This window comes from Canis lupus, chromosome 33 (assembly GCF_011100685.1).
Source record: "Canis lupus familiaris isolate Mischka breed German Shepherd chromosome 33, alternate assembly UU_Cfam_GSD_1.0, whole genome shotgun sequence".
Taxonomy (NCBI): Eukaryota; Metazoa; Chordata; class Mammalia; order Carnivora; family Canidae; genus Canis; species Canis lupus.
The window spans coordinates 27,119,149-27,131,654 of NC_049254.1; the positions used below are offsets into that span (position 1 = coordinate 27,119,149).

Below are 12,506 nucleotides of genomic sequence, written 5' to 3' on the forward strand. Positions count from 1 at the left end.
ACCTTCACGGTCTCATCCTTCCCTTCCCTTACTGACTTCTCATCTGGGGTCCTCCCTTTGCCTCCCTCCACTCCAGCCACACTGGCTGCTTTCCTCTTCTGCAACAAAGCCACTGGGCACATTCCTACCCCAGGGCCTTTGCTCTGATTGTTCCCTCTGCATGGGACACTCTTATCCCAGATATCCTTTCTTTTTTTTTTTTTTTTTAAGATTTTATTTATTTATTCATAAAAGACACACAGAGAGAGGCAGAGACACAGGCAGAGGGAGAAGCAGGCTCCATGCAGGGAGCCCAACGAGGGACTCGATCCTGGGTCTCCAGGATCACACCCTGGACTGAAGGCGGCGCTAAACCGCCGAGCCACTGGGGCTGCCCCCAGATATCCTTTCTAAAAAGAGTTCCAAACAGGTCTTTGATGGCAGAAAAGTCCTCTAAAATCATCTCTATGCCCTTGTCCCCAAGTTGGACTGTACTTAATCCGGTCTTTTGAAAAGCATGGAGCCTTGGTGAGAACGTGGAGAAATTGGCACCCTGGTGCACTGGGAAGGGGGTGGGGTAGGGAAAACGGTGCAGCCACTGTAGAAAACAGTATGACAGTTCCTCAAAAAATTAAACATAGAATTACCAGTGATCCAGTAATTTCACCTTGGGGCATACACTCAAAAGCACTGAAAGCAGAGACTCCAATAGATATTTGTACACGCATGTTCACAGCAGCATTACTCACTGCAGCCAAAATGTGGAAACAGCCCAAATGTCCATGGGTGGGTGGAAGGATAAACAAAACGTGGTACACGCATATAATGGAATAATATTCAGCCTTAAAAAGGAATGAAATTCTAACACACGCGACAAGATGGATAAACTTTAAAGACGTGACGCTAAGTGAAATAAGCTAGATGCAAAAGGACAGATGTCGTATGATCCAACTTACGTGAGGCAGAAACCAGGATGGTGGTGACCAGGGGCCGGGAGGCAGGGAGGAGTGCGGAGCTGTTATTTAATAGGTACCGAGTCTCTGTCTAGTACGATGACAAAGTTCTAGAAATGGATGGTGGTGATGGTTGCATAATCTGGTGAATGAGCTTCATGCCACTGAATTGTACACTTAAAAATGGTTAAAATAACAAACTTGATGGTGTTTATATTTCACCAGAAGTTAAAAAAAAAAAAACGTCTGAAGGTAAAAGTCTCAATGAAATATGGAATCCACCCGGCCCCCCAACTTGCTCCTGGACCGATTAGCCTCCTCCACAGCCACCCCAGGGCCTGCCGCTGCTCTCAGGAGACAGAGCCCCGTTTGCAGCAGGGGCTGCGCCTTGGCCCTGGCCTGGAGAGGGAAGGGGGCGCTCCAGGCCTGCTGCACCCCCGCGTGACCCCGTGTGCGAGGGCCACTGGGACACAGCCCAGGCCCCAGGGGGGACAGCAGGAAGCCTCTGACGAAGAGATGGGCCCAGTCAGCAGAGGGGAAGCTCACAGGGCAAGGCCGGTTCCGGGGAGGCAGTTGGGAAACGCTGAATGCTGTCCCCAGCGCCCTGGATTCCATGAGAGGCCCAGGCGAGGGGCAGGCAGCGGCCACAGTGCGTGACAAGAGGGACGGGAGGCGGCGACTGTCCTCTGCAGCCCAGGCCACTGCAGGGACGTGGCGTGGATCGGCCCAGCTCGCACCAGGGCGCTCGGCTCTCCACGCCTGGCCTTACCCACGACGCAGGAGGCCAGGAGGGGAGGGGGGATGCCCCAGCTCAGCCCCAGCTCAGCCCCAGCTCAGCCCCAGCTCAGCCCCAGTGGCAGGGTGGCGGAGGCGGGGCTGCCTGCCCAGCTGGGGTCCCCTCCTCCCGGAGAAGCGGCCTGGCTAGTCTTAGGCTCGCGGCAGCGGCGGTTCCCTGTGCAGACCCCCGTCCAGCTCAGCCGAGGAGGTTTAAGCCATGGGCCCGAGCGGAAGGAAAAGACAACGTGCACACGCATGTGCATGCACACCCCTCCTCCAGGCAGGCTTCGTAAATGCTCCCCCCGCCCTACAAAAGGGAGGAGGCCGGTCGGTGCCCCTTACTCCCTGCAGCTCTGCACCCAGGAAGGTCCCACCAAATGTCCTTAACCGTGTGAGCTCATGACTCCCGGGTCAGAGGGCCCGAGGTCGCCAGGCCCCAGGGAGGGACCTGGAGGGAGATTTAATCATAAACAGCCTCTGGCTCACAGCTGCAGATGGGACCAGCTGTCTCCTCCGCGAGGAGAACCAGACGCTCAGCGGTGCGTATTGTCAAGGAATTTGGTTGGACTGGAGGATGAATTTTTCAACCTAAAACACCGCCACGGGAGCTCCTCTCAGAGCAGGCCTGACTCACGAACGGCTGCCTCTTCTCCTGGGCTAGGTCATGGTGGCGCAAGCTGCAGCCGGGGTGGGGGGAGCTTAGACGGCCTGCGGAGCCCTCAGCAACATCGGCGTTACCCGGGGGTCAGAGACGTGGAGGGCCTTGCCCCAGGTCACACAGCAGAGGAGCTTGGAGGACAGGTGTGTCCTCGTAAAACCTGTCCACACGCACTGCCCTTCCTCTGGCCCCAGAACCGAGGTCCAGGGGACGACAAACTGTTCCTTCCTTGTCCCCTTTCCATGAAAGCCACAAGAGCTGGCCTCGGGGCACTTCTTGTCTCCTAAGCTCCGGCTCTGGAGTTCAGCTCCCGCAACCATCTCTGAGCCCCAGCGCTTCTAATTTGTGGAGCGCAGAGGCCACTCGCATATCCCCCTGCTGTTCCCAGAACCATCCATAGTCCTGGGACCCCTCAGCGGGGGGAGGATGGGACAACGGGACATCAGGCAGGCAGGGACCGAGTGGAGGACGAGTCCTGCAGTCTCCTTGAAGCCCCTGGGGCTCTGCCTCCGTCCTCGAAGTCATAATATTTACAGGGAACACTGGAAAGCCAGCCACCCCGCAGCTCCGCCTGGCTGGCAAGTTACTGCAAACAGCAGATGTCTCTGAACAATGTGAGCACGGCCCCCTCTCCTTACTCGGCGCCCTGCTCCCCTCCTGGTAAACAAATAAACAAATAAGTTGCCTGAGCCAAGACAGCTGCCCTTCCTGCAGAGGTCACCCTGGAGCCGGATTACACACTCACACTCCACTTGGGAGCACGTCCTTCTAGGGGCAAAAAATGTCCATCGCAGACACACACACACACACACACACACACACACACACAGTGCTATAATCTGTGTGTGCATGCGCACGCGCGCGTGTCTCTGTGTGTGTGTGTGTGTGTGTGTGTGTGATGGGTGGGGAGAGAGAGGCAGTGAGGGGGGATGTAGAAGGAGAGGGAAAGAATGTCAATAGAGCCAAAATGCTTATTTTATTAAAATCTTTTATAAATAAGCCCCACTTAGCCCCAGCCAGACATGCAGGGTCAGTGCCAGAAATCGTGACTTGTCTACTTTCTGGAGACCTAGTTGGTGAGACGGCGGTGTGCGCAGCAGGGCAGGGGACCCACCGGTGTCCTGAATGCATATCCCCGTGCCCTCCGTCCGCAGAACGCCTACAAGGAGCCTAATCTATTAGAAAAGCCCGGGTTCGAGTCTCACTGCACCCCTTACTTGCTGTGTGACTCTGGCAAGTTTCTTAAGCTCTCTGTGCCTCAGTTTCTCATCTGTAAAATGGAGAATAACAGTATCTACACTTGAGAGTCACGGAAACCAGCTATTAGCTCTCATGATCATGAGCTCCATCTCCATCTTCCTTACTTCCTTCTCTACGGTCCACGAAAAGACTTCTTTTGCGAACCAGCAGAGAACCATCATCACCGCCAACCTCCTCTCTTGAATCCCAAGGCAGCGCTCCAAGGCAGCATCCTTATCTCCACTTCGAGGCCATGCAACCAGCCTGAGGTCACCACACAAGTGACCCAGCCTGAGGAGGAATGTCCTAGACAGGTCAGAAGCGGAGGGTTTCAGGAGACCCAGCCCTCTCCAGAACCCCGGAGGCCGAGAGAAAATAAGGGACAGCACCCGGGTGTGCATGAGCCTGGGGTGGCTCAGCTGAGGTGGGTGTGAGGGCGCGGGGCTGGCCGCCAAGCCGGGTACCCCAGCCTGGATGCCTCACACCTCTTGGCCAGAGCCCTGAGCTCCCAAGAGAGGTTGCCCCACAGGATGCTAGTGGCCCAGCCCCTAACTCCCACACTGGCCATCTCTCGACTCCCGGGAGCACTCCACGATGCTCCAGCTCTCCCCAGGAGAGCTCTCCGACAGCACGGAGAAGCCCCCGTCTGCCCAGGATGGGCCTGGCTTGTGCCTGCTGCTTTGGAGCAATTATTAATGGTGTGCCTTCCCCTTCACTGTGTAAATGTCCTGGTTTTGATGCTCAATTATATGGTCACCGTACTCCAACACTGCCCGTCCCCCCACCCTGCTGGGGTCTTGAGCTTTGGGCCAAAATCTGCCATCCAAGGGGGCACCCCACCCTCCTTGCGCAGTTCCAAGGACCTTCAAGAACACTCCTGACCAGCCTCCTGTGCTTTCCAGGCTGTAGAAACTTTCTTCCCACGCTGCCTGCCAGCCCCCCTGCCCATGACTTCTAGAAGCAGCACAGCTGAGTCTTCTCAACACAACACAAGTGACCAGAGGTCGTGAGCCTGTCAGTGTGGAAGGCAACTCCAGCAGAAACGGGCCACTCCAGAATGGAGAAAGGACGCAGCCAGAGGCATTACCCGGCACCACTTGTGGACACATCAGATCCACGAGCAATCACTCTACCTCCACGAAGAGAAAAGGCACTCCCGCGAGCTCGCGTCTGCTCGATCGTTCTCGCATTCATTCATTCACTCAGCAAAAATCGACTGAACATCCATGAGGTTCAAGGCTGGGTCCTATCATCAGTGAAACCAAAACTCACAAAATTAAAATATATAGAAAACCTAGAGAATGAGGATGGAGATACACACAAACACGTACATACACAGATTCCGTTATTTGTGCTGGTGAGTGGCGAGCCTGCCCATGACTATCCATGGGACAGTCCTTGGAATCAGCTTCTGAAATGCACTGGGTGATTTTTTTCCAATACATTTACCTCAAGGGTGATGTTTCAGCCCATTGATGTTACACTGTTATTTAAATGAGCCTAGATTCTGAGACCTCTTCTATACTCTCAGAAAATACCAAGGGGTTGAGGAAGCTAGCCCGGGGGTGGGATATAAATCAATCCAGCCAAATTCATTGATCTGGGAGGCTGTTATTAATTGCCCAGGATGTGACCAGAAATGCAAGAAGCTGGGGGGCAAACCACAGAGGGAACACACGAGGCGAGAGTCCTAAAAATATGCAAATCCAACCAATTTGCAGAGAGAAACCGGCCCCTTGCTGAGGGGGACATTCATCTCAGCCTAGCCACAAACACGATCCGGTCAAACTAAAGTAACAGAATGACCTCCCTTAAAAAGACCTATTAGCAGATGCAAGAGAGAATTTATCTTCATACAACATTAATTAGACAAACGTACCGAGGCCAGTGGCGGGCCAGGCACTCTGCTAGGGCTGGAGAAATCGGCAATAAATAAAGCCTGTCTTGGATCCTGAGACACACCCAGTCTCAGGGGAGAAAAACAAAGAAAACCAGGGAGAGCCAAACAGCTGGGTGAGTGTGGTCCCAGAGGGACCCCAAGGAAGGAAGGAAGAGTTTGTCCCTGTGCACTGAGGCATGGCTCAGGAAGGCTTCCTGGAGGAGGTGATGTTTGACTTGGGCTCTGAAATACAGAGGAGCGGTGGCAGAGGGAGCAGCAGGAGGGACAGAAAACATTCCAAGGAAGCTTGGAGACACAGCTATGCAGGCATTTAGGGCAGATGGGGGAAGCCGGTGCTGAGGGCTGGAATGGCCAGGAGGCAGCATGCTCAGACCTGGGCTATGAGCCTTACAGCCGTGTGGCCAGCGTGCACGCACCAGAGGGAGAGGGCCGAGGCAGGGCGATCACTTAAGGGCTGTTGCAATGGTGCAGATGAGGGAGGAGGGGCAAAGCAGGGCAGATTAGGAGGGGATGTGGAGGGAGGGAGAGTCAAAACCATCAGGCGGCTGGGGACACACGGCCTGGGAGCAGCAGGACGTCTGTGAGGGTATCTCCAGAGAGGCCTGGGCCAGAGGCGCAGAGATGGCGACAAGACTGCATCACAGGGGTGGGCACGACCAGCTAGGAGAGGGTCCAGCATGGAGCCCTGGGCACGCTTGATGCCTAAAGAGGAAGGAGAGGACCGGGGGCCAAGACAAGAGATGGGGCGGGAGAGGGTCAGGAAGGAGGTGGTCCCAGGCTGACTAGGGACAGAAGACTAGCAGCTAAGGAGCCTCAAACATGTGGCAGCCGGGAGATCCCAGAATGTGCGGCAAGGGCCGCTTTCCTCGGAGGGGGGTACAATTGGGGAGTGTGGGGAGACACGTAGGCTGAGAACCACCCCGCCGGGAAGGAAGGTGACAAGGAAGAGGACATGGGGATGGAGGCAGGCCCCCGGAGGGGGAGGAAGAGAGGGGGTCTGCAAGTGGCAAAACCGGTGCCGACGCTCAGCATCTAAGGGAAGGAGCCAAGGAGGGACAGAGGTGGCCTGGAGAGACAGACAGACATCCAGGGCAGTGGAAGAAGTGCCCTGGGCAGGAGAAGGTCCTGGGCCATCTCGGAGAGGCCAGGAAGGGTACCCAGGAGGCCAGCTGAGAGGGGGAGGGACAGAGGTTGGAGGGTCTTCAGTGAGGACGGAGTTCATGTGCCAACAATGAAGGCTTGGTGGGGACACAGGCCTGGGAGCTAGAGAGACCGTGGGGAGGCCTCCAGGGCCACTCGGGGGAGGAGGGTGTGAGTAACACCGCAAACCTCCTTAGTTAGAAGATCCTTGCTAGGAATTCTGGCCCAGGAGGGGGAACTGGCTCAGAAGAGGTAGGAACACAGCTTAGAGTTTCCTCCAGGCTAGGATTTGTAGCCCTGGCCCCCTGCCCCCCTTATACCAATTTGCACACAAAGAATTTTCGCTAGAGAACACCCCCCCATCACTCACACACACACACACACACACTGCACAGGGCGGCCCAACTCCTGGTCCAGCACAGCCCACATCTGGTTCTGGCCCCGGGTGACACCCCCAGCAGAGCAGCACATGCAGAGAGGCATGTGACAAGCAGATGAGAGGGACACTAACCCAGAGGTTAGAAAAACCTACAACCTTCCCTCTCGCTGACCACAGGGTCAATCAACTCTCCTAGAACAAGTACTTCCCCATCCGTGGCTCTGAGCAGGATAAACTCCAAAGTAAAGCGAACGTGACCTAAACCTAATTTAACAGAGAGTACACAGATGTCCGAGCAGGCCTCTGAGCCCCAAGAAACAAAGGCTGCAGAGCATGCTGGGGAGCCCGGCTTGTAGGGAGCTGCAAATAGCCCTTGTCCTTCCTCCGGAGCAGTCGGGGAGGACAGGTGGGGACAGAGCCGGAGGGAGCGCCCCTGGGAAGTGGCCCCACACGGGGCTGCCCATGAGGGCAGAACCATGGGCGGCTGCCAGTGCCTGAACCATCAAGATTCTAGCTGGGAAGTTGGACAGACGTTTGGAACCATCAGCTCAGAGGACAGACCCCCCAACCCCACACACACGCTCAACACTACTCCTTCCTGGCAGACACAGCTCACAGCCAGGTCTGACTTTTTTTGTTGCTTGTGGCACGAGGGGGAGAGAAGCGGGAGCTGGTGGCCTAGAAGAACGCACTTAGGGCAGGTGCAGGGCAGCCTTCAGGATCCGCTAGGTCACCCGGAGCTGTGCCAGTCTTGTTCTCGCCCTCCGTGTCCCTCACCCTGCATCTTCAAGCCCACTACCCTCCTGCACATGCTGGTGGAATGGGCCACAGAGAGCCAGCCTGGCGGGGTGCACCCTGGCTAGCAGGGGCTCTAACTGAGGCATGTGCGGGTGGTCTTCAGGAGCCCAGGGCCCCCCTCAGATGGATCTGAGCTTTCTCTCTGCACGTGCAGAGGTGCATTTCCCTGCAGGGAGGGTTCATAGCTTTCCTGAGATTTTCAGAGGGGCGGGGACCCCAAGGAGGATAAAACATTTTTTTTAGGGAACTAAAACATGCCACAGAGTAAGGAACAAGGGCTGGGCTCTGGTCGCAGAGGATGAAGCCACATGGCAGTCCTGGACCTGGCAGCTAGGCCGCCCAGTCACGTCCCCAGAGTGGACTCATCCTACACCTTTCTCCCCCTTCACCTGCTCAGGACAGCGAGCCACCCTGCATCCAGGATGGTTCATCTCTGTGGTCTGTCCCCCGATCTCCAAATGAGAAGGGAGTATTCATTCAAACTTTAACCAAGGACTTACAAAGGGAGGTTCATGGGGGACAAGGTGGGCCTTTCGAGGTTTCCTTCCTCCCTGGTAGGAGGTGGCCAAAGCTGACTTCAGAAAAACCAGAAGCAAACACTACCCGCACACGGTGCTGATTCAGCCTTGGGCAGGGGCCAGCACACTTCCCAGCTGGCCCTCCTGGAGCCTGGGGGCCGCCCAGCGCACCTGCGCACGAGGACCAGCTGCCCAAACAGACTGGCCAAGGGGTTCCCGGAAGCTTGAAGAATGTGCAGGCATCTGATCCCTCCAGGGTGGGATGGGAGGAGATAGATGGGAAAAGAAGCAAAAGTGTGTGGGTCTGGGATTTAAAAAAAAAAAAAAAAATGAGCTACATTCTGAGAATTTCAAAGCATGTGCCATCCCTGAGGCTGCCGGGCCACTAAACTAGGCCAAACCCACCCTTCCCAGCCAGTCCATGGTGCTGCTGCCCGATGACCACAGACTGTCTAAACACTTCCAGATGTCCTTGAGGGCCACGCAGGAGACAGCAAGTGCAGTTTGGACAAAATAAAGTGAAAGATCATCTCTTGGGAAAGAGAGGCTATAAATTACAATTATGACTTCCCACCCAGAAGGAGGGAGAAGCCCTGGGGTTGAGGACTGAGGGCGGACGATGGAGTTGCCCTTCCTGAGAGGCAGCCCTCACCCAGTCAAGGAGGCGGACGAGCAAGGACACTCCCGGGGCTGACTCTGGTCTCCAAGCTGCAGCCCAGCTCCCACCATCTCCCCTTCCCAAGGTCCAAATGCCATGGGATGGAAACAGGACCAAAATAACCTCAGCCCACGAAATGTGCTCAGCCGTCTCCAGGGCCCGGGGCTCCTGTTAACTCCAAGCGGTGACGCAGGCGGTCCCCTGGGCCTTGGCCCACCCTTGGCAATGTGCAACTCCAGGGGATGCCATTCACGGTGCAGACTATATACGAACGGCCACCGCGGCACGCCAGCGGGGGAGGGGAGGGCTATGAGCCACAGCCTTGCAGGCTAACGGGTGGTCAAGTCCTGGGGTGGCCAGTGGCTCTACAACCAGCGTCCCCAGCCATCCGCTCCCAGCCTCCAGACAAATAGTCCCATCCCTCATCCCTGATCCCTGGAGCACCTGCAGTCCCCACCATGCCACCGTCCATCTCAGCTTCCCCGGCACACTGGGACTCTGAGGGTAAAGGCAGGGCCGTTTCCAGAGGCCCCGACGAAAGCCCTGCAGCTGACACAGGCTGCAGAAGGCCTGCCTGCCCTGGACAAGTGCCTCCTCCTTGCATCTAATTTACTTTACATAAATAAGAAAAATTCACTAGGTAGTGGCTGGAGTGGGGGAAGCGAGTTGCAACACAGTAGAACAGTATATCCTGTATTATACTAATTGGGGTTTTAAATGATTAGAGGGACATATAGAAGTGTCATAGAATTAAGGGTGACTTTAGTTTCTCCTTTATAATTTTCCAGATTGTGTTCAAGAGTCGTGTATGGCTTTTATGATCAGAGAGAGGGCTACGAAGGCAATCAAAGATTATTTTGCCTCAGAGAGACCTTGAACGGAAAGCTCTGCGAGCTCAAGGTGGGATGAAACCGGCCAGGTGTTACAAAGTCAGAGGAAAACGTTGAGATGGGCTGGTGTGGGGCAGCCCTGGTGGCCCAGCAGTTTGGCGCCGCCTTCAGCCCAGGGTGTGATCCTGGAGACGGGGGGATCGAGTCCCACATCCGGCTCCCTGCATGGAGCCTGCTTCTTCCTCTGCCCCTTCTGTGTCTCAACACCCACCCAGAGGACAAGCTATTTTTCAGTGAGGGGATGGTACCAGCATCCTCAGGGAGGTCACCACAGTTTCCCCCCACCCCAAGTGACTCAAAGGACGTGTGGCCCCGAATGCACTGGGCCCAGACAATGGCTGGCACCTCCGTGTCTGCATCAGGACGAAGTCAAGGCAGACACCGGAGCTGGCCCACAAACCCACCGAAACCTCCCCCACCGACGCACACTGTGCCAACACAGTTGCCCCCCCGGAGGTGCAAAGGACACTGGTTTTAGGGGGGGACAGGCCTGAGTTCAAGCTGGTTCACTCGGAGCCGAGCTCTGCGGCCGTGGGCATGTTATTCCTCTTCTCTAAGTCCCTGTGCAAAATGAGGACAAGGACATTAACTCCTAGGGGTGTGGTGTCACATGAGAACGAGATAACATGTGCAAAGTGCCCATTTGGGCTGGCCCGGCCAGGTGCTCGCTAGCTGGCAGCTCCCGGTGGCACAAGCAGGGGCCCTGCGCAGACCAGCACCAGACTCCAAAGGCCCACCCCCATTCCCAAGTCCCCTCCTCCCCTCCATGCCCGGCTGCTGAGGACCCTCCGGGACCACGTACAACAACAGATTTTAAGACGGTGACACTTAAAAAAATTTTTAGACTTGTTTCGTTCTCTTAAATGAATTTGATTAATTTTTTTTTCTTAGCAAAACCAAAAACAATAAAATTTTACCACCTTAAGAAATCAACTCTTTTCATATGCCCTTCCGGGGATCTGATTATTTCTGAATAAGAAGAATGTGTGTTTATAGTACCCGTCCTGCACAGCTGAGAACCCAGAAATAACCCAAAAGGCACCCTATGGGACAACACAGAGGTCACCCAGACTATGCACTCACATTCATGAACTTTACCCACGAGTGATGATCTCAGGTCATCACTGAGTACCTGATAACTGTTAGTTTCCACAAATTCTAATAATATAGTTGCCAAGCTCGTGCAGTTTAGAAATAGCAAGTTAGAAGTGGAGGTGGGGTGGGGGTGGGCGAGGTGAAGAGCTGCTTGGACGGGCACTGTGATAACTTGGAGAAGTGACAAGTGACAGTCTATTAACGGAAAGGAAGACAGATAATGATTTTTTTTTTAAAGTATGCTTTAAGTTACCCAAAAGATGGAGCAGCTGAGGCTATTTAGTGCAGGAGCAAACAGCCTCAGCCCCACCTGCCTGGCCTGTTCCAGAGCAGAACATGGTGATTTGCTCACACAAGGATGGCCCAAATCACACAGAAGAGGTTATATCGGGGACTTCTTCAGGAGGTGGACAAAGGACATTATTTTAGGAAGACATCTATCAAAAATAATTATAATAATAAATGCTGGCATGAATTCTTAATTATCTAGAAAAAGCAGGCCACACAGAATGGCCTGCTCCCTAAGGGTGCTAGGGAACAGCGGGGTTACTGTGCAGACTTCATTTCTTCGTTGTTGTTGGTTTTTTTTTAGGTGAAAATTGCCCTTTGGACTTTCCCACTTTCCCTGGGCCGCATGAGAGGAACCGAAGGGCTTCCCTGTCTCACAAGGCCCATCAGGCCTAGGCCCGGCATCCAGACAGAAACCTCAGTCCAGCGTCCCCTGGGTCAAACATCTGACAAATGGGTCACCCAGGGCAGGCAGTGTCCCCCAGACTGGTCTCTGCAGTCCAAGGACCTACCCCTACTCCAACCCCATCTGCGTCCCCTCCCCAGACACTCACCTGCCTGCACCTAGCTTCATGACGCCTGGCTCAGCATGCCGGCTACCTCTCTCTCCCCATCCAAATGCTAACCTGCCTCTTGAAATCCTCCTCACCTGGTAGGCCTCCCCTGGGGCTCCCCTGGAACGCCCTCTCATCCCTTCCCATCAGCACACCTGCCTCCCCCACGCGGAGATGGCAAGCTGGGCGCTTCCCTACAGTAACAGCACTTAGTGGGCACTCAACGAGCTTTTGCTGGCTTTGAAAACCCGTGTCCACACCCCAGCAGATCAGGGGCCCCGCTTTCCAGAGCACGCAGGCCTGTGGGCACCGTCACATGCACGCCTCACCCTTCCCACCGCTTTGGGGAAACTCACACACGATGTGATCTCCCAGAATTAGGAAGGAAGAAAGGAGGTCCAGCTGGGATGGAATTCCCCCTTGCCCAATAAGGATTTTATGCTAATGTTTTTCTCCATAAACTTTAAAAAATAGAAGGACTAAATTTGTCTCTGTCCTGGTGTTCCTGAGAATGGGTGGAACTAGGTGGAAGGGAAAGGGGCCCCTGCCAGCAATTTCCTCTGTGCCTTGCCTCATTGACTTTTTCCTTACTCTTCGTTGTGGCACAAAAAAAAGGGTGAAGCACAGAAGCATCCAGAAGCCCTAGGTCCTTCTTCCTCCCACTTGACCAGGCAGGAGTC

The 12,506-nt window shown here is 55.0% G+C and overlaps 1 protein-coding gene across 1 annotated transcript in view; it reads right to left on the reverse strand.

The window, feature by feature from the left end:
- LOC119877836 (adenylate cyclase type 5-like) overlaps positions 1-12,506 on the reverse strand; it is a 144,671-nt gene that overhangs the window by 88,111 nt on the left and 44,054 nt on the right.